Below are 25,263 nucleotides of genomic sequence, written 5' to 3'. Positions count from 1 at the left end.
ATTCTGCTGGTAGCAATTCGATGAGGAGTCTTAGACCAAGTCATTTTGAGGAGAGTGTGAAGAACAAGTCAGGAGAATTCAAGCACTTGACTAATGTAGAAATAAGGGAGAAAAGGGAAAAGGGGTTGTGCTTTCGTTGTGATGAACCCTACAATAGGGAACACAAATGTAGAAATAAGCAACTTCGAATAATATTAGTAAAAGTAGATGAGGAGGGGGAGGGCAATGAAGAAGGGGAGGAGCAGTTGCAGACTTTTAAATCTCTGCATTTATCATTGTTTTCCATGACAGGTTTTACAACTACTAGATCTTGGAAGGTAGAAGGATGGGTGGATGAAAGGTCAATGATCATCTTAATAGATTGTGGAGCTTCTCACAATTTTATTGTTGCAGAAATGGTGAAGAAGTTGCAATTAAAGGTAGTGGATACCCCTGCTTATTGGGGGGAGGTAGGTAATGGACATAGGGTGAGATGTAAGGGGAAGTGTGAGCATTTGAAGTTCCAACAACAACAACAACTTAATGAGGTACAAGATTTCTATCTCTTTAATCTCAAGGGGGTGGACATGGTGTTAGGATTGGATTGGTTGGCTCAGTTAGGGGAAGTCAAAGCTGATTTTGGAAGGTTAGAGCTCACTATGAAGAGGGGGAATGAATGGATCAAAATCTCTGGGAATCCAGCTTTGGCTCGAACAGAGCTTCCATTTGGAGCACTGATGCAAATTCTGAAGGAAGAGGGAGAAGGTTTGTTAATACAATGTGAATCTGTTCAAAGTGAAGAAATACCCCCCACTTCTTTAGGGCCTATTCTCAACTTACTGGCAGAGTTTGAAGAGTTGTTTGTGGATCCTAAGGAGCTACCCCCTAGTAGGAGGTGTGATCATGCAATACATTTGATAGAAGAGGCTACAATTCCAAACTTGAGGCCCTATAAATACCCTCATTATCATAAAACAGAAATAGAGAGGTTAGTAGGAGAGATGTTGGAATCAGGAGTAATAAGGCATAGTATTAGTCCCTATTCTAGTCCAATTATATTGGTCAAGAAGAAGGATGGAGGTTGGAGGTTTTGTGTGGACTACAGGGCCTTGAACAGAATCACCATTCCTAACAAATTTCCCATCCCTATAATAGAAAAACTGCTAGATGAGATTGGAGGGGCTAATGTATTTACCAAACTAGACTTAAAGTGAGGATATCACCAGATTAGGATGAAGGGGAATGATATTGAGAAAACTGCCTTTAGGACCCATGAGGGGCATTATGAATTTGTTGTGATGCCCTTTGGATTAACAAATGCCCCCTCTACATTTCAGGCTTTGATGAATGAGGTCTTAAGGCCCTTCCTAAGACAATTTGCTTTGGTATTTTTCGATGATATCTTGATCTATATAGCAAGGGGGAAGCTGCCCATCAGGAACATTTGAGGCAAGTGTTGGGGGTATTGAGCTCAAATTCCTTGAAAATTAATAAAAAGAAGTGTTGCTTTGCTAGGCCTAGTTTGGAATATCTAGGGCATATCATATCTGGGTCAGGAGTGGCAGCAGATCAAGCCAAGGTTGCTACTATGAAGACTTGGCCAATTCCTAAGGACTTGAAGGGTCTAAGGGGGTTCTTAGGTCTCACAGGGTACTATAGAAAATTTGTACAAGGGTATGGTAAGATAGCCAAGCCCTTGACTGACTTGTTGAAAAAGGATAATTTTGTATGGGAAGAGGAGGCATTCATAACTTTCCAGGGGTTGAAAACTGCTATGATAAACTTACCCCTCTTAGCAGTCCCTGATTTCTCTAAGACTTTCGTGATTGAAACAGATGCTTCTAGTAAAGGTTTGGGGGCAGTGTTGATGCAGGAGGGAAGGCCTTTGGCTTTTTGGAGCAAGGGTTTATCAATTCGAGCACAAATGAAGTCAGTCTATGAAAGAGAACTCATGGCAGTTGTGCAAGTAATCCAGAAGTGGAAGCACTATTCTTAGAACATATTAGAGAAGCCTCAAATTTCTCACAGAACGAAGAGGGTCTCTAGAACATTCAAGAGGGTCTCTAGTTTCTTATATTGGGAGGGTATGAGGAGCCATGTGAAGCATTGCGTAGAAACTTGTGATGTTTGCCAAAGGCAGAAATACTCCACCTTGGCCCCTAGTGGTTTGTTGCAACCTTTGCCAATTCCTACTCAAGTGTGGCAAGATATTTCCATGGATTTCATATCTGGCTTACCTAAAGCTAAGGGGAAGGATACCATATTTGTGGTAGTAGATAGACTCACAAAATATGCTCATTTCCATCCCTTGGGCCACCCTTTCAATGCTAGAGATGTGGTAGCTATGTTTGTAAAGGAGGTGGTTAGGTTACATGGTTTTCTAGCAACCATCATTTCTGACAGAGACCAAATCTTCCTCAGTCAATTCTGGCAAGAATTGTTCAAATTAGCAGGAACTAAATTGAAGTATAGCACTGCCTACCACCCTCAAACTGATGGGCAAACTGATGGGCAAACTGAGGTGGTGAATAGAAGCTTAGAAACCTATCTAAGGTGTTTTGCAGGACCTAAACCCAAGCAGTGGGTAGAATGGCTTCCTTGGGCAGAGTTTTGGTTTAATACTACCTATAATGGGCCAGCTGGCATGACTCCATTTAAAGCTCTATATGGGAGAGATCCTCCTACCTTGATCAAAGGATGTACCTTCACTTCTAAGGTAGAGGCAGTGAATCAATTACTTCAAGATAGAGATGTGGTGTTGCAAGAGTTACAACAGAATTTGTTGAAGGCTCTCAAGCTAATAAGCATAAAAGGAAGGTCGAATTTGAGGTAGGAGAATGGGTGTTTTTGAAGCTTCAACCCTACAAATTGAAGTCATTAGCTAAGAGACCTATGGAAAAGCTAGCAGTAAAGTTCTATGGCCCTTATCAAATTTTAGAGAAGATTGGTTCAGTGGCTTATAGATTGGAACTCTCTAATCATGCCAGGATCCATCCGGTGTTCCATGTATCATTGTTAAAAAAATCTCTGAAACCAGTGCAACAAGCTCAACCCCTACCACCTATGCTCTCTGAAGAGTATGAACTACAAGTGAGCCCAAGTGCCTTATTGCAGTGTAGAAAAAGAAGTGATGGGAAACTAGAGGTTTTGGTACAATGGGAAAAACTCCCAAATTGTGACAATGATAGAATTAAGATGAGGAAGAAACCTCCAATCACTAAGGTGTACGTGAGGCGCCAGCAAGGCATAACCGAAAATAACTAACTTCCTAAAAGAAGTTAGTTAAGAAATCTATAACTAGAAAACTAGGAAGTAGTTAAAAATACTTTTTGGGAAAGTGTTGGTTGGGTAACTGATTTATGGGAAATCAGCCATTGTAACTTCTCCTAGAATCTATCTTCTTGTCCATTGCAATAATTTCTACGATATTCAATAAAAGAGGGATCTAGGGTTTCCTGATCCTCGAGGTATTCTTTGAATTCCTATCCTTTTCTTCTTCTTAATCTGTGCCAGTTTAACACAGAGTCACAATGACAACTGCGAAAAATTACATGTAGAAACATTGGTTTACATTTTCCTTATTTTAATTGCAATGCCAATAAGTGAAGTGATAATTGTTCAATCGAATATTCAAACTACAAAATCACGCTGAAGAAAAACTTACCCGGCCTATTAATTGTGCTTGGAGTATTGATAGAATTAAGATGAGGAAGAAACCTCCAATCACTAAGGTGTACGTGAGGCGCCAGCAAGGCATAACCGAAAATAACTAACCTCCTAAAAGAAGTTAGTTAAGAAATCTATAACTAGAAAACTAGGAAGTAGTTAAAAATACTTTTTGGGAAAGTGTTGGTTGGGTAACTGATTTATGGGAAATCAGCCATTGTAACTTCTCCTAGAATCTATCTTCTTGTCCATTGCAATAATTTCTACGATATTCAATAAAAGAGGGATCTAGGGTTTCCTGATCCTCGAGGTATTCTTTGAATTCCTATCCTTTTCTTCTTCTTAATCTGTGCCAGTTTAACACAGAGTCACAATGACAACTGCGAAAAATTACATGTAGAAACATTGGTTTACATTTTCCTTATTTTAATTGCAATGCCAATAAGTGAAGTGATAATTGTTCAATCGAATATTCAAACTACAAAATCACGCTGAAGAAAAACTTACCCGGCCTATTAATTGTGCTTGGAGCATTCATTTTCTAATCATGATTGCTCTGAGCTAACAATACCGCTTGATGGTGGTTAACAGGATCCTCTTCAACAAAGTGAAAAATATCATTGAGCATAAAAAAGCCTTTCTCTTGGGGTGCAATGAAGAATGTTTGCATGAATTTTCTCCTTCTATTATGCTCCTTAATTTGCATGGATCCAAAGACCATCACAAGAACACCACCACTCCATGACTCCAGAGAGTGTGCAGTCTTGATTTCAATCCAAGTATAACTCAATGACATAACCAGTTCATTAATTTGCTACGCACAAATAAATTTCTTTTAATTCTTGGAGGAATAGGAGCTTTCTATAATTGCATGTGCATAAAAAATTGAAAATAAAGTCAAAACCATTCACACGATCAATGGACCCTACTGAAGTGAAAGAAATCTAAACTAGAAGAAAAACACCTTATCATTTTAACTCAGACAAGTAACCATACAACTACCATCGAAAGATTATAGACTAGAAGAATCCTGAACAAAGCCAAAATATAGGAAACTAGGAAGGTTGAACTTGAATTCATTCTGGGATTCCAATCACAAATAATCAGTTTATTGTTGAAAGGTAATTTTATATAACAATTAGATATACTAGGAAAATAATGTTTGAATACTAAAGATCATAGTAGTTAATCAAGTGCAATTACAGAACTATAGCATTGTCATGACACCTTGTGGCACCAAGCTTCCTCAGAATCCATAGTGTCATGTTTTTGCAAAGTGTACATCATAGTCAATATCATCATGCAAATAGTGTCTGTATTTGTGTTTGTAGCCACTACACTAAAAAATAGCAAGAAAAACCTATTTTTGTGAACCCATTTTGGAGTTTTCTCAATCATTTTTAGGGGTACTTTAGGGATTTCTCATCCTTTTCACCCCATAGTGATGCCCTTCAACCCAGACCGACCATTATAGATGTAGTAGAAACTTCTCAATTAAAAAAAGTTTAATAAATAATTATATGTTGCTGTACATTGCAAACCTCCATTGTATGACTTAGTAAAGCCTATTCACAAGTCACATGGGAATGTGTGTTTGCAATTGAAATACTTAACGCCAAATTATGTTATACTCCACACATAAATACACTAAAATACTAAAAAATATAAGTTATTCGTAATCTTTAAGTTTTCACAACTTGTATTTGACACTTATGGGAGTGAGTGTGGTAGTAGGAGGTTGAGATGAGGCCATGGTTGTGCAACTGAAAAAGAGGGGAAGAAGAAAGAGAGAGAAAGTGCAGAACATATAAAGAGGAAAAGCAAACAGAAATTTGCAGAATGAAGGGTAGGAAGGGGAAGAAGTGAAGGAACAGAACTTTTCCATGCTGCGACCGACTCTTCATTTTTTCTAAAGCAGCTCACATGTTTTTTTAAAAGGGGAGGAGTATTCTATACAAAATACCTAAAAAAATAAATGTCACGTCCTAAAAAACAAGGGTGAAAATGACAATTCCCCTTTAAAATTGGGGTTCCACTTACCATCATGTTGGAGTAGGTTCTGGATTGCGATTTTGCTGTGAATCGACCCATGATGGCCAACCGCACCGTTATACATTGTTTCATCGTGAGGAAGGACAACCACTGCTATTGCGTGCGGTCGACAACCTAGGTTTGTCTTAAATAAAACTTGCTCCTTTTTGGCTTTGCCAATAAATGTAACTGCATTCCAATCTCAAACCATAAATAACAAACTAACTGCATTCCACTTACCATCATGTTGGAGTAGGTTCTGGATTGCGATTTTGCTGTGAATCAACCCATGATGGCCAACCGCACCGTTATACATTGTTTCATCGCGAGGAAGGGCAACCACTGCTATTGCGTGCGGTCGACAACCTAGGTCTCAAAGACAACAGATAGAAACTTTATCTTATTAAATACATCTTTTCTTACTGTAAATTTTCTATTTTTACTTCCACAACCTATGCCCCTCATGGGGATTGTTAGAATTTTCCTAGAGAAAAAGAAGAAGAAAAAACAAGTCCATATTTTCCATGAACCAGTTATTTAAATTGTATCTGCCTTAAAATTGCTTTTACCGCAATTGTAGAAAATGGTAAAATGTGGCCAATGAGGCCACAATTGTGGTAACATCCGAAACTACAATGCTGCAGGTGCAATTTAAAACACTGTCATGAACCATTTTCCCACAATATACCCAGAAACAACAAAAACCATATTGAGCTGTTAAAAGAAACAACATTACAATAAACAGTACCAAAAACCAACCACACACAAAAAAAAAGAAGTTGATTAAGTAATAATACTATTTAGAGAAATTTACAAGCATTGCCACAGTGGTCTCTCTAGTGTGCCCATCAATACGTAGCATGGTGCTGGCATCAGAATAGAACTGATGAACGAACTCAGGATGGTTCTGAAGCACTTGGTAATACTGCTCCACGAAGTAAGTCCCAACCTAAACACATAAAGCACGAAACTTTAATCAAAAAATGGAAACTTTGATTCAAACCATAAATAGAAAGAGAATGGAAAACTGAGCTGCAGTAATGGGGATGGGAAAGAGTATAGCCATTGAAGACAAAAAACCCTAAAACTCTAATTTGATTGAAACCTCAGAAGATTCATAATGTTGGTAAGTCTATAAGATCTATAAACGTTGGAATGTTGTGAGTTGGATTATGAAGATATATGAAAAGGAGAAATGGGTTTAGAGAAAGGGAACCTTGTGGGAGAGAAAGAGGGATTATGCGTCTTTTTTTCTCCACGTTTTAGATTTTGGTTTTGTTTTATACTTCAAAGAATATGAAGCAACAGGTTATGTTGGTTGTTGGATGGTGATTATTTATAGTTTAGATTTTTATATATATTTAAGATGACACAATTATTAATCTATTTGCGATTTTGGAAGACAATGTGGTTGTACTCTTTTCTTTATTTTTATAATAGTTGATTTTGATGTAATAAAAAAGCAGCGAACATATATAGCCTAAGAGCAATTACTAATAGTTATTAGTGATTATTATGTCAACTAGAATGGTAAGTCATTAATCTTTGTCTCTCGATATTATAATAATGTTGAGTCATGTGTTAATGATCTTAAGTACATTTGTTATCGATAATAACTTTAATATACATAGGGCTAATTTCATTCTTTAGTATATGGTGGCTAAGCAAACCTAATAAAATGAAAATATTCCTTATTCCATCTTTATCTCTCATATCACTAATTGTTGTGAGCTCAATATTGCTCGAAAAAATATTCCTTATTTCATCTTTATTTCTCGTATTATTAATCGTTGTCGGTGATTCCTTTTGTGGATATTGGTTGTGTAAGTCATACTCTTTCCAATTTTACCAATTATCAAGTTATTGAGACAATTAAATTGTCAAATTTTTTATTGTTTAGGTGATTGCTTAAGACTACATAGTGACTTATCTAACTTGTAGAACTTATTATTTTGCCCATGGATTAAGAAACTATAGGTTATTCCATATCATCATTTTAAAAAGTGATCTTAACATCTTGATGTACTACTAAATAATGTATCGCAATGAGCAATATTAGTACTCTAATGAATGGTATTCTAGTGACACATGAAAATGTGTCAAAAAAATCTACATTCTCTTTTTTCCTAAAATCCTTGACTACAAGGCAAGCCTTGTATTTAACCATAATGCCATTAGGTTTTGGTTTCCTTTTCACTATCCACTTACAACCAATCAGTTTGCAATCAGGAGGAAAATCAGCTAAATGTCAGGTCCTGTTAGACTCTAGAGAGTTCATCTCATCATTTATGGAGTCTTGCCATAAATAAGCATCTAAAGAAGTCTAAGCTTCTTAGCGATTGGATGGATCTTCTTCTAATATATATACCACATAATTAGGCTCATATTCTTTAGCAAATCTTGCTCTCTTACTTCGTTTAAGTTCTATTTCAAACCCTTCACTTTTATCACTCTCCCTAATCACAAATATATGATTAGTTGAAGTGCCCCACTATTTCTCAATTTGAAAGAGAAATTATTTTTATTGAATTTAACATCATTAGACTCAATTACCAATTTTATGTTAATGTCATAAAACATATACGCCTTATTGTTTAGTGCATACCCAATGAATACACATTCATAGGTTCTCTTTGCGGGTTTAACTCACTTGGGATCCAAGATCCGTACATAAGTCAGACAACCCAAAGTTCTCAAATAAAACAAATTTGGCTGTCTATTCTTCACTATATCATATTGGAAAATTTTTATCTTAGTTTTGGAGACTCTATTTAGCACATAACAAGTAGTTAATAAAAATTCACCCCACCGAGAGGGCGTTGCACCAAAATTTAGCATTATAGCTACAACTAATTCAGTTAATATTCTGCTCTTTCTTTCAACTTTACCATTCATTTAAGGTAAATAAGGTATACTTGTTCCATGAATAATATCATTCAACCAATAAAAATATTTGGATAAACTAGAGTCATACTTAGTGCCTCTATGGCTTCTAAGTTTCTTTATTTTTTTATTGAGTTGATTTTCAATGTCACTCATATATATCTTAAACGTGTCAAACACTTCACTTTTATTTTTCATAACATATAAACAAGTATAATCAGAGCAATCATCAATAAAGGTGATAGAATAGCATTTTCCATTTCTAGTTAACATTTGATCTAACTCACATATATTAGAGTGTATCAAATTTAAAATCATTTGGAGATAACTTTAGAATTAAACATATAGTCTAGTATGTCAAATATTAGAACTGCATATTATGTAAACTAAATGAGAAATTTTATTGAACATAACGCCAGGATTCAATTTGAACATGCCATTGATGACATACCATTTCGATAAAAAAACCTCATTACTAATAAGAGTACACAAGTCTACCCTATGGTATGGCAAAACCAAACTTATTCAAAAGAAAACCATAAACTAAATCATTCCTCATCTCTAGAATGTGCATAACATCTTTGAGAATCAAGTTTTTCCATATGTAAACTTCAGCTCCACGTCACCAATACCAACAACAACAACGGTGTAGGGATGACCCAGCTATACTTTCTTGTCATCAATGTTCGTGTATGTTATGAACATATCACGATCATAGCAGATATAGTAGAAGGCGCAAGTGTCTACCTGCCACTCATCTGATCCTCCAACCATATTAACCTCAGATAACACAACCACAAGTGGCTCATCAATCATGTTAACTTGTGGAGGACTATTAATTGATTTACTCCTATACTTGTGTGCAATATGACCCGACTTACTACATTTGAAGCAAATAAAGATATTACTAGAGTCATTCTTAACATGTGGTTTAGCATATTGGAGCTTTTGGGGATTTCAATTCTTGTCGCAGTTGGTGTTTTTGTTCTTATTCCCATTGTGGTTCTAATTCTCAAAGTTATTGCCAGTAGGCCTTAGAACTACACTTGAGAATTTCTTCCTAGTTTTGTTGTTCTAGATAATCAACATTTCATCTCTCTGATCCTATCTACGAACCACTTCTTCGATACGCGAACGAGTGATCAAAGATTCCAAATAGAATTCTTTGGTCTTATGTCTGAGAATGTTTTTGAAGTCCTTTCAGTTAGAAGACAGTTTGTCAATTATGATGGCCACTTGAAATTTCCCATTGAGGAGCATAATCTCAAATATGATTTCATAATCAATATTTTGCATCTCATGAGATTGAGACTCTACTTATGATCAGTCATTTGATACTTGAGTTAGCGGCTAACAACATACTTGTTAGTATCCACTTCCTCAATATTATACTTTTTTCTCAAGTGCATATGAAATTAATTTGGCAAACTTATATGAACTTTACGAAATTGTTACATAAGTAATCATTTTCATTTCATAGAGCTATTTCTATAGCTATATTAATCTTCTTTATCTTAACATTATTTGGCACCACTGGATATGGATATCAGTATTCAGAACATGAGCAACTTCTCTCATGGTCAGAAAAAATTTCGTCTTGTATTTCCAACGTTTGAAATTTGTCCCATCAAACCAAAATGGTGTGCTAAGGTTAAAGATATTCGACCCAATAATATTGTCTCTACATGTCATTGTAGAAGGAAACATCTTAAAATCATCGTAAACAACTTGCAACAATTAATTATGGCACTGAAGATTATTATTGGTTGAGTCACGATCATGTCATTCTCTTTAAGATGTTTTGTGACACTGCCCAAAAATGTGAAAACAGAATATCAACCACGTCATTCAACATAGTCCTTTGTTTTGTTCTTCCTACACTGTAAGAACCAATGTCAAACCACCTACAATTTGACTACCAATGTCATTTGTATGAGTACATGTGCCAATTATCGAATTTCCCATAATTTGTCTACAAGTGTTAATTGTCAAAAATTCCCACAACATGGCTACCTGTACCAATTATTGTACCATGGAAAGAAAGAAGGATAAGGGGGCCAGAAATGCTTCCACGACGAGAGGTAGAAGGAAAGTTGATAAAATTTGATTTAACGGGTTTGCTTTTGTTGAATGGGGACGCCTCTATTTATAGGCAGAGAGCCCCAACAACCACATCGATTCGACAACCCATAAGAAGATCTCATTTCAAATGACCAGATTGATCCGACGATCAAGATAAAGGCAATGGTCAAATTGACCGGGTCAACACGTTCCCAAAAAGATAAAAAAAATTGTTGGGCCCGAACACGAACTATGTCGACTAGACGGACGGCAGCGACGGAGGAGGTGTTGGTCTGCACGCGTGCGGATGGATTTTGGTTGTGTGTCCCCTCATCCACCACAAAAACCTTGTACCCCTTGGGGCACGCCCCAAAATTGCAATTTAATGCTTATAAACACTCTTAAAGTGTTTCCATCATCCTATATAGGACTTCGAGTTTTTTGCATTTCACATTACAAAGAGCTTTAATGCTCACGAATTGATGCTAAGGTACTAATTACCAATGTTGTTAAAACTGTATCGATTATCAAACCGGTCAGGGTACTGGTATAGTGGTACAGTGGTTCAACCAATGATTCAGTAATTAAACCACGTGTCGGTTAAATTGGACATACCTACTTATATTTATTCATATATAAACATATAACAAAAAAAATCAAATAGGTAGATACTCAAATTTATAATTCATATTATAATCTATTCAAAATTCACATAAATAAACAACTTTAAGTCTTTAACAAATTCAAAGTCTAAATTAAAAAACATATATCAATCCAAAAGTATAACTTAACAACCGCAAAATATAAATAAATGACATAAGTTCACAACTCACTCTACAAAACAAATAAATTTGGAGTTTTAACATTTAATATCAATGAGTCAAAGTTCTCTCAAATCGAGATTATATTTTTGCACCAAATCCTATCTTCATACAGTACTCCAAGATTACACAAATGTCACAAAGATTACACACGAATCTTAGGAACCAAAATGTGTAATCTAAGTATGCCTTGGAAGCATGTGCCTTGAAGTGTTGAAGAAAGGTTGGAAAGATGGGTCACCTTGTAATGAGATTTTAAGTTTTTAAGTTTTTTTTTTTAAAAAAATATGTGTATAAACCGGCCGGTTTAGTCAAATACCAGTCGGTTCACCGGTTTTGGCCGGTTTTTGACTGCCTTTGACCAATTTTGGTACTTGGCCGATTCAATATCTGTACCGTACTGGTTAGGGGTCCAGTTCACCGTTTTTCCGGTCGAACCAGTCGGTACGGTATGGTTTTTACATCATTGCTAATTACGCTTTTTCATCAATAATTTAGAACAATATATTGCAAATTTGTTGACACTACAAGATGGGTTTATTTTTTTTGAATTCATGAAACTTTCTTCACTTAATAAATACTCTTCACTAAATACCATTCATATTGGCCTTTGGACATCTTTCAATTTGATGAATTTCTTGATGTCTTCAGTTTTGGTGTTATCCTATTGGAAGTGATAACATGTAAAGAAGCTAAAGAAGGAGATGATCACTCATATCTTGTAGAATGGGAATGGCGCCAGGTGAACGTAGGAAGCAACATACAAGAGTTGTTAGACAAAAAAAATATAAAGGAACCAAATTACTTGGATGAAATGCGTAATGTTTTCAAACTTTGTCTCTTATGTAGTTCTAATATTACTACCTAGTATACTTTCCACGAAGGAGGCCTTGCAAGTATTATTACTTAGGTCTGGAGAATCCTTAACTTACAGAGAGGAATATTTGCCACTATGATGTTGTTCCTCTTGTTAGAGATTCAAAGTAGTGGTGTAGGTTGGATGTTGAATATGATTACTAGATAGATTGGTGAGGTAAATATGTGGTACGTGGTTTTAAATTATATATAGATATTGAAATTCTATTGTGTCAATTGAACTTTTTTTATTAACATAAACAAATACCATTATTTCATAAGTGTTCTATAAACTATCATAAACAACGATTTTAGGTATTTCTTATAACAATTGTGGTAAAAAACTATAGTCTTTGCAAAGTAAATAAAATGAAAAGGTAATGGAGTAAGAGAATTTGTGAATATATCTACAAGTTAGAAAGAAGTGGAAATAAGTAGAAATAAATTGTCTTTTGCACTCTTTCACGAACCACATGGCAGTTTATCTCAATGTGTTTTGTACTTTCGTGAAAAACTGGGCTAGCAGCAGTATGTAGTGCAGATTTGTTGTCATAGAATAAGCTTACTGGTGTAGGATGAGAAATGCAGAGGTCTTGAAGAAGGAACAATAGCCATTGTGATTCACAAGAAGCCATGGCAAAAGCTCTATATCCAGCTTTTGAAGATGATTAAGAAATTGTGTATTGCTGCTTGCTTTTCCATGAAACAAGGGTAGTCCCTAAGAAGAAATACCACCTTGTAACTGACCTTCTAGTGTACAAACATGTAGCTCAATCAGAAACTGGATACCCCTTTAGAATGGTCGCATTGTTGCTTGGCAAGAAAACTCCTTCTCTAGATGAACCTTTTAAGTATTTGAGAATTTGAGTTGTAGCTTGATGATGAGATTTTGTTGGGGATGAGAAGAATTGGCTTAGGCACCCAACTTCGAAGCATATGTTAGGTCTAGTGTGCGTGTGAGGTATAAGAGTTTCCTCATCAATTTTCTATAGGCAATGGGATCATGGAGAGGAGTCTTTGAGTGGATTGGAGTTTTGTGTTATATTCCATAGGTATGGATGTTGATTTGGATCCAAGGAAGCCTGATTCTTGTAGCAGGTTTAGTGTGTATTTCCTTTGATACAAGGTTATTCCCTGTTTAGATCTTGTTACTTCCATTACCAGAAAAAGTTCTAGTCACCAAGGTCTTTTATACTGAATTTATCGTGCAAAACAACTTTGGTGTGACTTATTTCACTTAGGTCATTCCCTGTTAATACTAAATCATCAACTTAAACTAGAATGACAGTGAACCCGTTGTTAGTAGACTTAATAAAAAGTGAATAATCAGAATAAAATTTTGAGTAACCAATTTGAACCAAAGTGTGAGTGAGCTTATCATGCCATTGTTTACTGGCTTGTTTCAACCTATAGATAAATTTCTACAGCTTGTAGAGGATATTGGGATCATTGTTTTGAAGTCATGATGATATCTTCATTTAAACCTCTTCCTTTAAATCTTCATGGAGGAAAGTTGTGTTGATGTCCAGCTAGTGAAGATGCCAATTATTTAAAGTAATAAGGGACAAGAGAACTCTAATTGTTGTCATTTTCACAACTAGACTAAAGGTATCCATGTAATCAATACCTTCAGTTTGGGTATATCCATTTGCTACCAACCTTGCTTTATATCTGTTTTCAGATCCACTAGAATTGTGTTTAATCTTAAAGACCCATTTGCATACTACGACTTTCTTATCATAAGGATAGGGGTTAAAATCCAAGTGTTATTCTTGGCTAGAGCAGGTAGCTTAGTTTGGATTGCTTTTCTCCAACGTTCATATTCAATGACTTCAGAATAACGAGTTGGGGTGTGATTGATAGATAAGGCCAAAGAAAAATGTCTTGAATTGTGAGATAATAAGTCATAGGTCAAAGTCTCGCTAATAGGATATTTTATATGAGGAGTGGAGGAATTGGTTATGAAAATCAGGGTGCAGTTGTAATCATCTAAGTAGTTGGGTGGTTTTCTTATTCTTTAAATTTTCCTTGTAGGGAGAGGATCAAATAATTGGTCAGTAGATTGACCAACTTGTTGGTCCATATGTGGTTCAGGTTGGATTGGTATATCTAAATCTATTTCAGGGATGGAATAGAAGAAAATATCAAATTGGTTGATGGGTAAGATAGGAGTATGAGCCTAGGTAGAATCAACTTTGTTTAGGAGTATGAGCCTAGGTAGAAGGGAAATATGTGTTCACGGAAGGATATATTTATGGACAAAAAGACTTCATTAGTGTTGAAGTCATGCAAAATGTAACATTTAGTCCCAGGATTGAAACCTAAGAACACACATTTTCTAGATTTAAGGTCTAATTTTCTCTTTTGAGAAACCAAGGTTGAGGCAAAAAAAAAAGACTTCCAAATACCTTTAAATTGGTTATATCAAGGCAAGTTTTGGTAAAGCTCCTCATAAGGAGACTTGTTATGCAAGAAAATGCTTGGTTGGCCTATTGATTAAATGTGTGACATGAGAAACAACATAGTTCTAAAATCATTTGCATATGTTTAATTCAAAAGTCAAATCTCTACCCACAACAAGTATGTGTTGATGTTTTCTTTCAACATACCATTCTGTTGTTGTATCTCTACACATGATGTTTGATATTCATTATCTTTTGAAGTATAAAATTTCAGCATAAGTAACTTTTTACCATTATCACTTCTAATAGCATTAATGGTTAGATGAAATTGAGTTTCTATATAAGTGACAAAACTTTTGATAAGGAGAGTGGTCTCAGTTTTCTATTTCATGAAAAATATCCAGGTAAATCTGGTTTTGTTATCTACAATAGTAAATAAATATATATGTTGAAAGGAGGAGATGATAGAAATAGGTCCTCATATGTCCACATGAATCAAATGAAAAGCATCAAAAGATTTAGTAATGCTAACAAAATAAGACAATCTTTTCTACTTTGCTAAAAGGCACACCTCACAAGGTCTATACTATTATTACATCTTATAAAAGAAAATAAAGCTTGCATAGCAATCATCTTCTCATTAGGCAAGTGTCCTAGTCTAGAATGTCATAAGTTATAGTCATCATCGTTGGTATATGTGTTCATAGTGTGTGGCTTATGATAGTTCTTCCTGGAATTTATCAAGACATACAATCCTCCATTTAGCTCAGTTGCACCAATCATCCTCAAGGAGTGTGAGTCCTAAATTTGACAATGATTGGTGGAAAAGGTTATAGTACAGGCTAAGGAGGTAGTGATTCTTGGTATGGATATAGGATTGAAAATAAAAATTGGAACATACAACACATTAGTGAGAAGAAATGAGTCGAAAAAACCATTGTCCTATCATAGTTGGTAGTGACTTATATTCCATTAGATAAAATGATTGGAAGAGGCTTAATCCTCTTATAAATATGGTAAGCAGATAGGGAGTGACAGACATGGTTTGTTGCTCCCATGTCAAGAATCCAAGAGGTGAATTTTGACATATGTGATCATGTAAGGTGAAAGTTACCTAAGGTGTGTTGATCTTGAGAGGTAGTGCCTGAACTGAGAGTGGAGCTCACTTGATTGGCACTATAAACACTTTGATTAATGGATTGTTAGATTAAGGTCTTTAAGGCATTATGTTGAGCTGGTGTGAAGACCAAGTTTGGTTATGGTTTTTATTACTTAGACACAAAATCCATTAAGTCTTCATATGCATGTGAATGATCTTCACTTCTTTGTCTAACATAGTTATTAATGTTACTTGAATTGGCTAAATAGCTTGGAGGAAACCCATACTTCTTATAGCATGATTGAGTTGTGTGTCCAAGATTTTGACAGAAGGTGCAATATTTTTTACTTCTACCTATGCGAGATGCATTAAACATTCTTGGTGCATTTTATTTGTTGTTGGTCATTTCTCTATATCTTCTTCCTCTTTTCCTTTACTCATAAATTATACTTGAAAATATTGTTGAAATTCTTGGATCTTCGAATTGCATCAGCCTTTCTTGTTGGACCAAGATTGAAAATACTTTGTTAATTGGGGGAAGGGGGTCCATTAACATGATTTGTTATCTAACAAAGGAGAATTGCTCATTCATTCCTCCTAGAAAGCAAATCATATAATCATGTTCCATATAATTTTTGACATTGAGAAACAAAGCACAACTATACTTGATGTCACAACAACAAGAATGAATGAGTCTATAGCTATCAAGCTGCTGTCATAACCCTTTCATTTGGGTGAAGAAGGTGATGATGGAGAGATTACCTTGTTTGGTGGAGGGAATCTCTCTAATCAACTCAAAAACTCTAAAAATATCACATTGGTGATATCTTTTACATAGATCAGCCCATATTTCTTGTGCACTTTCCGTCCATAAAAAACTTTGGACAAATGATGGCTCAATGGATTAGCTAATCCAAGATACAATAAGGTTGTTGTACCTGTCCCAAACAGTAAACATTTGGTCATGATAATGGGGTTTTAAAAAGGTTCCATCGACAAATTGCAATTTGTTCTTGGATGTGAGTGCCATTGTCATAGCACAGGACCATGGGTGATAATTTTCTCCATTTAGCATAGAAGAAATGAAGACATCACCTGGATTCTCTTTGGGGTGTATGTAATGGGGGCATGATGGATCAATAACATCGTTTATTATATGGCAGACCATTGTTGGAGTCTAGGTTCTTGGTGAAGAGAAGATTTTTCAAAGAAAGCAAGCAAAGATGATTGAATAGAAGACAATATGGAAAGGGAGGGGTTGCAGTAATGAAACAGAAAGAAAGAAGTGTAAAGAGAATGAAGCATAAATAAAATGGCACATCAGAGACACCCTTACAATGGTGCTCTCATACTAGGTGAAAGTTAAATTAACATCTTTAAAAGAAGAAAAGAATAACAATTAAAAAGAAATTGAAGCTTACAAATACAACCCATGGAAGAAGATGAAGAATGCATTTGTTATCTATTGATCTTGATAATGAATCAGTAATATTGAATTGTGTTATTGTTGAATACAATTCTAATCCTAGTCAATGTTAACTAACCAAGCTAACCTAAAACAAACTAAAACAGAAACCTTCCGTCAAAGGAAACTAAAGCAAAACTCACTTAACATGATTACACAAAGTTACTAAAAATAGAAGAAAAAACATTGAATTTCATTGGGCTTCATCTTTGATTATTCATGTAATGGGCTTCATCCTTAACATGGAATATATGTTGCAAGAATGAGGTTCTATGAGAAATTGATAAAGTGTATGAGTGTGTATTCTCAAGTAGTGTATTTGTTCTTGTTAATGCTAGTTTTACTAGTGAAGTTCACATTAAGAGTGGTCTTAAGTAGAATGATCCTTTAAGGCTGTAGTTATTTTTAATGGTGGTTGAGAGGTTAAATAGCCTTATAAAGCAACTATAAGGAAGTTTATTGGTTATAAATTGGGTTCAGCTGCAGGTGACATATATTTGTTACAATATGCAGATGTTACTTTTATGGTGGGGGAGGCATCATTGGAGAACATTTCATGTACGAAATTCATGCTCTACTGTTTTGAGTTGTTGATAAGTGCCAAACATACCTAAATTTTATACACTTTTATGGCACTTATCTTAAGCATAATTGAGAAAAACCAACTTAAAACAATACTTTTTGTATAAAATATCCAATCTTGTATATTTGTGTTTGTATTTCTTTTTTTATGTGTTTTGCAGGATTTAGAAAGAAGAAGAAAAGAGAAAATAAAAAGATTCATGGTCAAAGAGAAAAAGAAGTCAAAATCAAGGTGCTCAAGCAGACAGTTGAGCATGGACCAAGCCACATTAAGCTGACCTAGACACCAACCTGGCCTGGACCAAGCTACTCAAGCAAGCAGCTGAGCGGACCTGCTTGGCCGCTCAGCCTAGCACCAGACTGAAACTGACATGGTTAGAACTCGAGCTTGACACGGTCAGACACAAGCTTGGCACATGCCCAAACTGCTCAATCAGCAGCTCAGCGGTGTAACCAAGCAGCTCAGCGGTGAACCAGACTCCTGCCCAGGTCAACAAGCACAAGGCCACGTCTCAGTCAGCACAACCAAAGCAACTGAACAAGCAGCTTAGCGTTGCTATAGGTGTGCTAAGTGATGTGCACCCAGACTTGACTTAGCCATCAAGAAAACCCTGAAGTCACCAATGACATCACTTCAAGTAGCCCACCATAGGCTTTTCAGAGTAGCTTACCATAGCTGGTCCCAAAGCTCACAACTAGCTTTGGTGAGTCAAGCTTAAGGAGGTGACAAAGTTGCTTGATCAAGTCACCAAACCCATGATGAAGGGTTTGGTCAACTGCTGAGCGGTGCTAACAAGCAGCTCAGCGGCTCCAGGGAAATTTCTATAAATAGAGGCACATTTCATTCGAAAAGATATACATCATACATCATTCACCATCTTGCCTTGAAATTCTTCCCTAAAGTTCTCTCTTCTTGTTCTTAGTTCATAGGAACTTTATTTAAGTAAGTTTTGTAATTTTAGTTTATAATTCAAGAGGAGAAAAGGAGAAGGCAAATGAGATGCAAAAATCAATTTTGTAATCTCATTTGGAACTCAAAGCATCCAATCCTTGGATGGATGGGTCATGCTTCTAACAATTTCTTTTGAATATCGCTATGTATTTCTACTTCTTATATTCTAAAAGATTTGAATATTAATCAGTCAAGTTGGTGCTTTGATTAATTTTACTTGTTTGAGAAATTCTTAATGCTCTTTTTAGATTGATCACCTAAAAACTGATTTCAAGTTATAAAAATTACTTGTCTCAAACACTTAACAAATAAACTAAGAAGTTGTTGTACTATTTAGTTTATTTTCCAAGTTAAGCCTACTTTTCTTAAGATCTTATATTCATTACTACATCAACATTAGAGTAGCCAAGATTAGGGTGTGACAACCTAATCNACTTCAATATTAGAGTAGCCAAGATTAGGGTGTGACAACCTAGTCTCTTGTGGACGTAATATTGTTTAGTAATAAATATAAGTGATTATCATTCTACCATTTTAGGACATACACTAAAAGGAGGATTTTAGACCTTAGTGTTTGGAGTTAATCAAAGTAAAACATAAGAACTTGTCTAAGTAGTTCAAATTCATAAGAAGTTGAGAAATATTTTCCTCATTCAAAATGATCTTGTCTCCTCAAGAATTTGTTAATATTTAGTTTATTTTTCTTGTTAAGTGTTTATATGCAATTCAACTCAAATCAAAACTAGAATATGTTTAACTCATTATTTGTGCATTGACATGTTCATATGATTCATTCTATTAGGCAATTCCTTGTGGTTCGACATAACCCTATACTATACTACAATTGAATCTTGAGAGAGGTGTAAATTGTAAAATAGTAAAGTGTTATCAATAAATTTATTTGTTGAAAACACCTTTAAATATACAAAAGTGATGAAACTAACTTACTAACTTTTAGTTATTGTTATTTACTTTCCACAATTTCTTTATTCTTTAATACCAACATTCCGCAAGGAAGAAGTTTGGTTTGTTAATAAATGAACCTGGAAGGGAGTAAATAAATAAAGGTCACTTAAATTTATTATTCTTTTGTTCTTTATTTATTTATTTGTTTCTAACAACTAACTATTCATCACTTTTGTACATTAGAATACCATTAAACCGGTGTTAGAATTTATTCCACAAAAACGAGATGGTATTCAAAGGTACTTAATAATTATGTAATAGGGGATTGTTTCGGTACCATTGTACCAGCGTTAGAATTTATTCTAACAAAGTCAAGATGTGGCAAAGAAGGAATAACGTATTCACATGATTATTAGAAAGTAAGTTGTAACTGGAATATTCTTGAAACCATTATACCGACGTTGGAATTTATTTCCACAAAGCCGGGATGGCGAACAAAGAATAAAACCGAGTTCACTTACTTAATCAAATAAAAAGGAAACACACCAAAATGAGGGAATTTCCGCTTTCAACAAATTGGCACTACTGCCAGGACGATTTGCTGAGAGGGGAAACCTTCCCCCAAAATAAACCTTTCAACAGTTGTTTTTTGGTCTTAGAGTAAAATTTTATAAGAAATATTTTTATGCTTTAAATGTTTTTGACGAGTGTGTTTAGGAGGATGAAGAGGTTCTAAATTGCTGATGAATATGAAATTATGCTACATTTGTATTGCATTTAACATACATTTATGACATAATTAGGACTTTAGGATTGTTTTTAGCTTTTATTTCTCTTTGTTCGAGTTGAGCGGATGTTTTTGGCTATATTGTGTAGTTTGTATGGATTGAAGCCAAAAAGAGTAGAGATTGGATGCAAGAAGATGGAATTCGATATTGAGGCTATGCGAAGACCAATTGAAATGCCAAAAGAAGTCGCATTGGAGTCTGGATGGAATAGAATCAACTTGAAGTGAAGGAACCACATACACCTACAGTCGTGAATGATATATTCTACTCCTACTTTTAGATTTGTTTTGTTGGGCTTAGCCTAATATTTTGCAATTAGAATAAATGAGGGTTCTCCCTCAAGGATGAGACACACTTTTACATTATAATTCTCTAATTTAGAATTTGGTATTCTCTTCTGCATTATGAGTGAGTAATTCTCTTTATTTCTAGCATTGGGGCTATTCCCTTTTTACATTCAATAAACATTTCTTCTAATTTCTATTTCATTGAGTGTTGGGATTTGAATCATTAAACTGAGTTTTATTTAGTGAGTTGTTTGGCCAAGAAATTACACCTCTTAGATACATTGGGGAAGGACCGAGAGGTGAACCCAACTATCTGACCATTCAATTATTCAAACTAGAATCCTAATTCACGAGAGTATTACTACGATTCTCCGGGGTTTCTAGAATTCACTTTGGGTTGCTACGAAGCGATTAGATAGAAAGATCCAAGTAAAGGATTTGATTGATAATTGTATCATAGGAGTAGGTGCGACTTCAATTGAGTATACGTGTTGGAGCTCGAGAGAGGATGACACATATTAAAGAGCAATTCACCCTTACAACTTAAAGTTCATGAGAATGAGCAAAACAAGGATTTGCGAGTGTAAAGGCGGTAACCCTTATCCTAGGAACTTTTCCTAAATTAGATTTCAATCCCTTTTTACTATTTTCATAATTATTTTTTCAATTGTTCAATTGTTCTAAATTCACTTTTAATTCTTCTTTGAGTTAAGGATAAATTAATTGTTATGATTAAAGGAATTTTCTAGTCCTCGTGGGATTGATATTTTATTACTTGACGACATAATCGTGCACTTGTGATTTGCCCTATCAAGTTTTTGGTGCCATTGTCGGGGACAGTGTCAAAATTTCTTTAATTCTCAATTAATTCATTACTTTACTCTAGCGTATCGCGCGTTTTCCTTTTTCTTGGTACCATTGCAGGTTTTCCATTTGGTTTATACAAAGTTCGAATTACTACTTAGAGCCAGAAAAGACTGTTCGTAGAAGAAGGCAACAAAGAGAAAGTGCAAGAGAAAGACGTGCGCGTGTACAAATGATGGTTGAACGAGATGAAAATCCAATTCATGACTACGCAGCCCCTAATGCTCGTAGTTCACATCCTAGAATAATCCGCCCAACTATTGAGGCGGAGAACTTTTTCCTTACCATCTGCTTTGATCCAAATGGTGATGCAAGACAAATTTGGAGGAGGAGCTCATGAAGATCCGAATGCCTATTGATCAGTTCTTGGAATTTTATGAGACTGTAAGAATCCATTGGGCTTCTGAAGATGCCATTCATCTCTGCATATTTCCATATTCCTTAGAGACAGAGCCAAGACGTGGCTAAGAAATCAAAATGTTTAAATTTAAGCAACATGGCGAACATTGGAGATATCATTTGTCTCCGCATGTTTCCATATTGTTAGAAAAATACCATGCTAATGTTATTGGGTCTACTGCAACATGTGAGGGGTGCGAAGCAAAAGGTCATGGGTGGTCTGAATGCAAACACTTTGCTGAACCTGAATATGGAGTATTGGTCAATGAACAACCTGAATCATGGAACTACTATGACTACAAGAGAAGATAAGACAACAATTCAACCCACCATACATACAGAACAATTCCAACCTTACTTGGAGGAGCAAGAACACTCTGAATCATCAATACGAGGATAGACCAGGTAACAGGAAACCTCCAACAAGGTTTCCACAGGTACAATCATTCCCTATTGATCATACTCTTAAAACGTTAATGGATGGTCAGAAAAAATTGCTTGCTAACCAAAATAAATTTCACTAAGATCAAGTCATGCTTAATAAAAGTTTTTCGAACATGCTCAATGACTTAAATTCTAAAATAGAAAATTTGACCATTCACGATAAAATGCTGGAAACACAAATTGTCCAACAGGCTAGTAATCCTAATAGGCAAATAAGAATGTTTCCAGGACAGCCAGAAAAAATACAAATAATGAATATTGCTAAGCTGTCAAATTAAGGAGTGAAAAAGAACTAAGTGATATTTCTCAAACCAGGAAAAAGCACAAGTGGAAGAGGAACATAATAAGACACAACCCTCTGAAGGGGAGCAAAATTTTGAAAAGGTGTCTAAGTATGTAGCTCCGCTACCATATGTACCCCCAGTTCCTTTCCCCAAAGCTTAGCAAAGGCAAAATTAGAAAAGAAATTTGGGAAATTTTTGGAAATTCTTAAGAAATTATATATTAGTTTGCCCTTCAATGAGGCACTACATGAGATGCATGCATACACAAAATTTCTTAAGGATATTTTATCTAAAAAAGAAGACTAGAGGATTATGAAACAATTGCTTTAACTAAGGAGTGCATTGCTTGAATTCAAAATAAATTACCTCCTAAATTAAAAGATCATGATAGTTTTTCTATGCCATGTTTAATTGGAAACACTAGTTTTGATCATGTCTTATATGACATGGGGACAAGTGTGAGTCTCATGCCCTCATTCGTGTGAAAAAAGTTGGAAGTAGGTGATCTAAAACCCACTGCTATATCACTTCAATTAGCGGATAGGTCAGTTAAATTCCCTATAGGTATCTTGGAGGATGTTCCTATCAAAATTGAGAATTTTTTTATTCTAGTAGATTTTGTAATACTAGAGATGGAACAGGATTCAAAAATCCCAATCATATTAGGTAGACCCTTTTTGGCTACCGCCGGTGCTATAATTGATGTAAAAAATGGAAAAATTTCCCTAAGCATAGGGGATGAAAAGGTTGAGTTTGATATTGCTAAATCTATTAAATAACCTTCTCTTGAGGACTCATGTTACAGGGTTGATATGATGAACCAAGTTGTGAAAGAGAAAGCAGCTAGAGTGCAATCTAAAGATCCCTTGGAGATATGCATGGAAGATGATGACACTTTGGATATTGACGAGGAATTAGTTGAGCTTATTGAATTTTTGAAAGCAAGCCCGACACTTCCTCACAACCTGCAAGATGAGAACTTGAAGGTAATGCCCAAATCTGAAGACTAGGAGGAGGGGAAATTACCTAAAATTGAATTAACAACACTCCCCTCCATCCTCAAGTATGAATGTCTTGGACTCAATTCATCTTATCCACTTGTTGTTAATGCTAAATTAAATAAATTGGAAACTAAAAAATTGTTAAGGGTCCTCAAAATGCATAGGAAGGTAATACGATGCACATTGGATAATATAAAGGGCATAAACCCTTCTTTTTGTAAGCATAGAATTTTCATGGAACCTAACCATAAAACATCAATTGAAAACCAGAGGAGACTAGATCCTAATACGAAAAAAGTGGTTAGGAAAGAAGTATTGAAACTTTTAGATGTTGGGGTAATATACCCTATATTTGATAGTGAATGGGTGAGCCCAGATCATTTGGTTCCTAAAAAGGGTGGGATGACAATTGTTAAAAATGATAAAAATGAATTAATACCAACTTGAACAATCACATACTGGAGAATATGCATTGATTATAGAAAAACACTGCCACTAGGAAAGATCACTTACCTCTCCCATTCATTGATCAAATGCTTGAAAAGCTTACTACACATGAATATTTCTACTATTTAGATGGGTACTCGAGATTCCATCAAATCCCCATTCACCCTGAAGACCAATAGAAAACTACTTTCACATGTCTTTATGGCATCTTTGCCTATAAGAGAATGCCTTTTGGGCTATGTAATTCCCTAGCCACTTTCTAAAGATGCACGACTGCAATATTTTATGTGAAGAAGATCTTGCTCCTGCGCTTGGCACTTTTTTGATGAAGACACCAATATTACATAAAAGAAGAAAAGGAAGAATACTTATGAAGACAATGAAGTCAAAGCTTCAAGAACTTAGAATCTAAGTCTTTAGGTACTTCTATCCTTATACTCTAAATATACAATTAGTAGTAATGCTAAAAAAATATTTTAGAATAAGAAAATTGATAAACACAAGTATAAATGAAAACAATTTTCAAAATACTATGTAACAGGTTACAAGATCTAAGTAATATGTTACTGTGACTAAGTAACAGGTTACCAGAACTAAGTAACATGTTACATGAGTGAGAAACAAGTTATCCAACAAAAATTGATAAGGGTAATTGATTACACCTTTTGAGTAACCGATTATACAACATGGTAAACAATTACTATGTTGAACAGAATAGTTGGGCAATCGATTACACCTTTTAAGTACTCGATTACATCCTGTGAAAATCAATTACTCAGTTGGACAGACTAGTTGGGTAATCGATTACATCGATTAGGTAATCAATTACTGAGATTTGTTGCACCAGTTTTCATATTCAAACTACACAGCTTTCAACCCAAATGAAATGGTTTCATTCCAATCAATTCCTATCTTTTCATAGAGGTGTTTTGGCCGATTGGAAAGTCTATATAAAGGCATTGAAACTCATAATTCAAGATATAACTCACTTACATAATCTATACTTTTTTTAAACACTTGTTCTACATTTTTGCAACTTGTTCATAA

At 35.1% G+C, this 25,263-nt stretch overlaps 1 pseudogene; it reads right to left on the bottom strand.

Moving 5' to 3' along the window:
- Nucleotides 1–6,952, bottom strand: part of LOC109363284 — a 28,992-nt pseudogene extending 22,040 nt beyond the window's left edge.

Source organism: Lupinus angustifolius, chromosome LG13 (assembly GCF_001865875.1).
Source record: "Lupinus angustifolius cultivar Tanjil chromosome LG13, LupAngTanjil_v1.0, whole genome shotgun sequence".
Taxonomy (NCBI): domain Eukaryota; kingdom Viridiplantae; phylum Streptophyta; class Magnoliopsida; order Fabales; family Fabaceae; genus Lupinus; species Lupinus angustifolius.
Note: the sequence above shows the minus strand (reverse complement) of the source record. Positions and strands in the feature narration are given on the sequence as shown.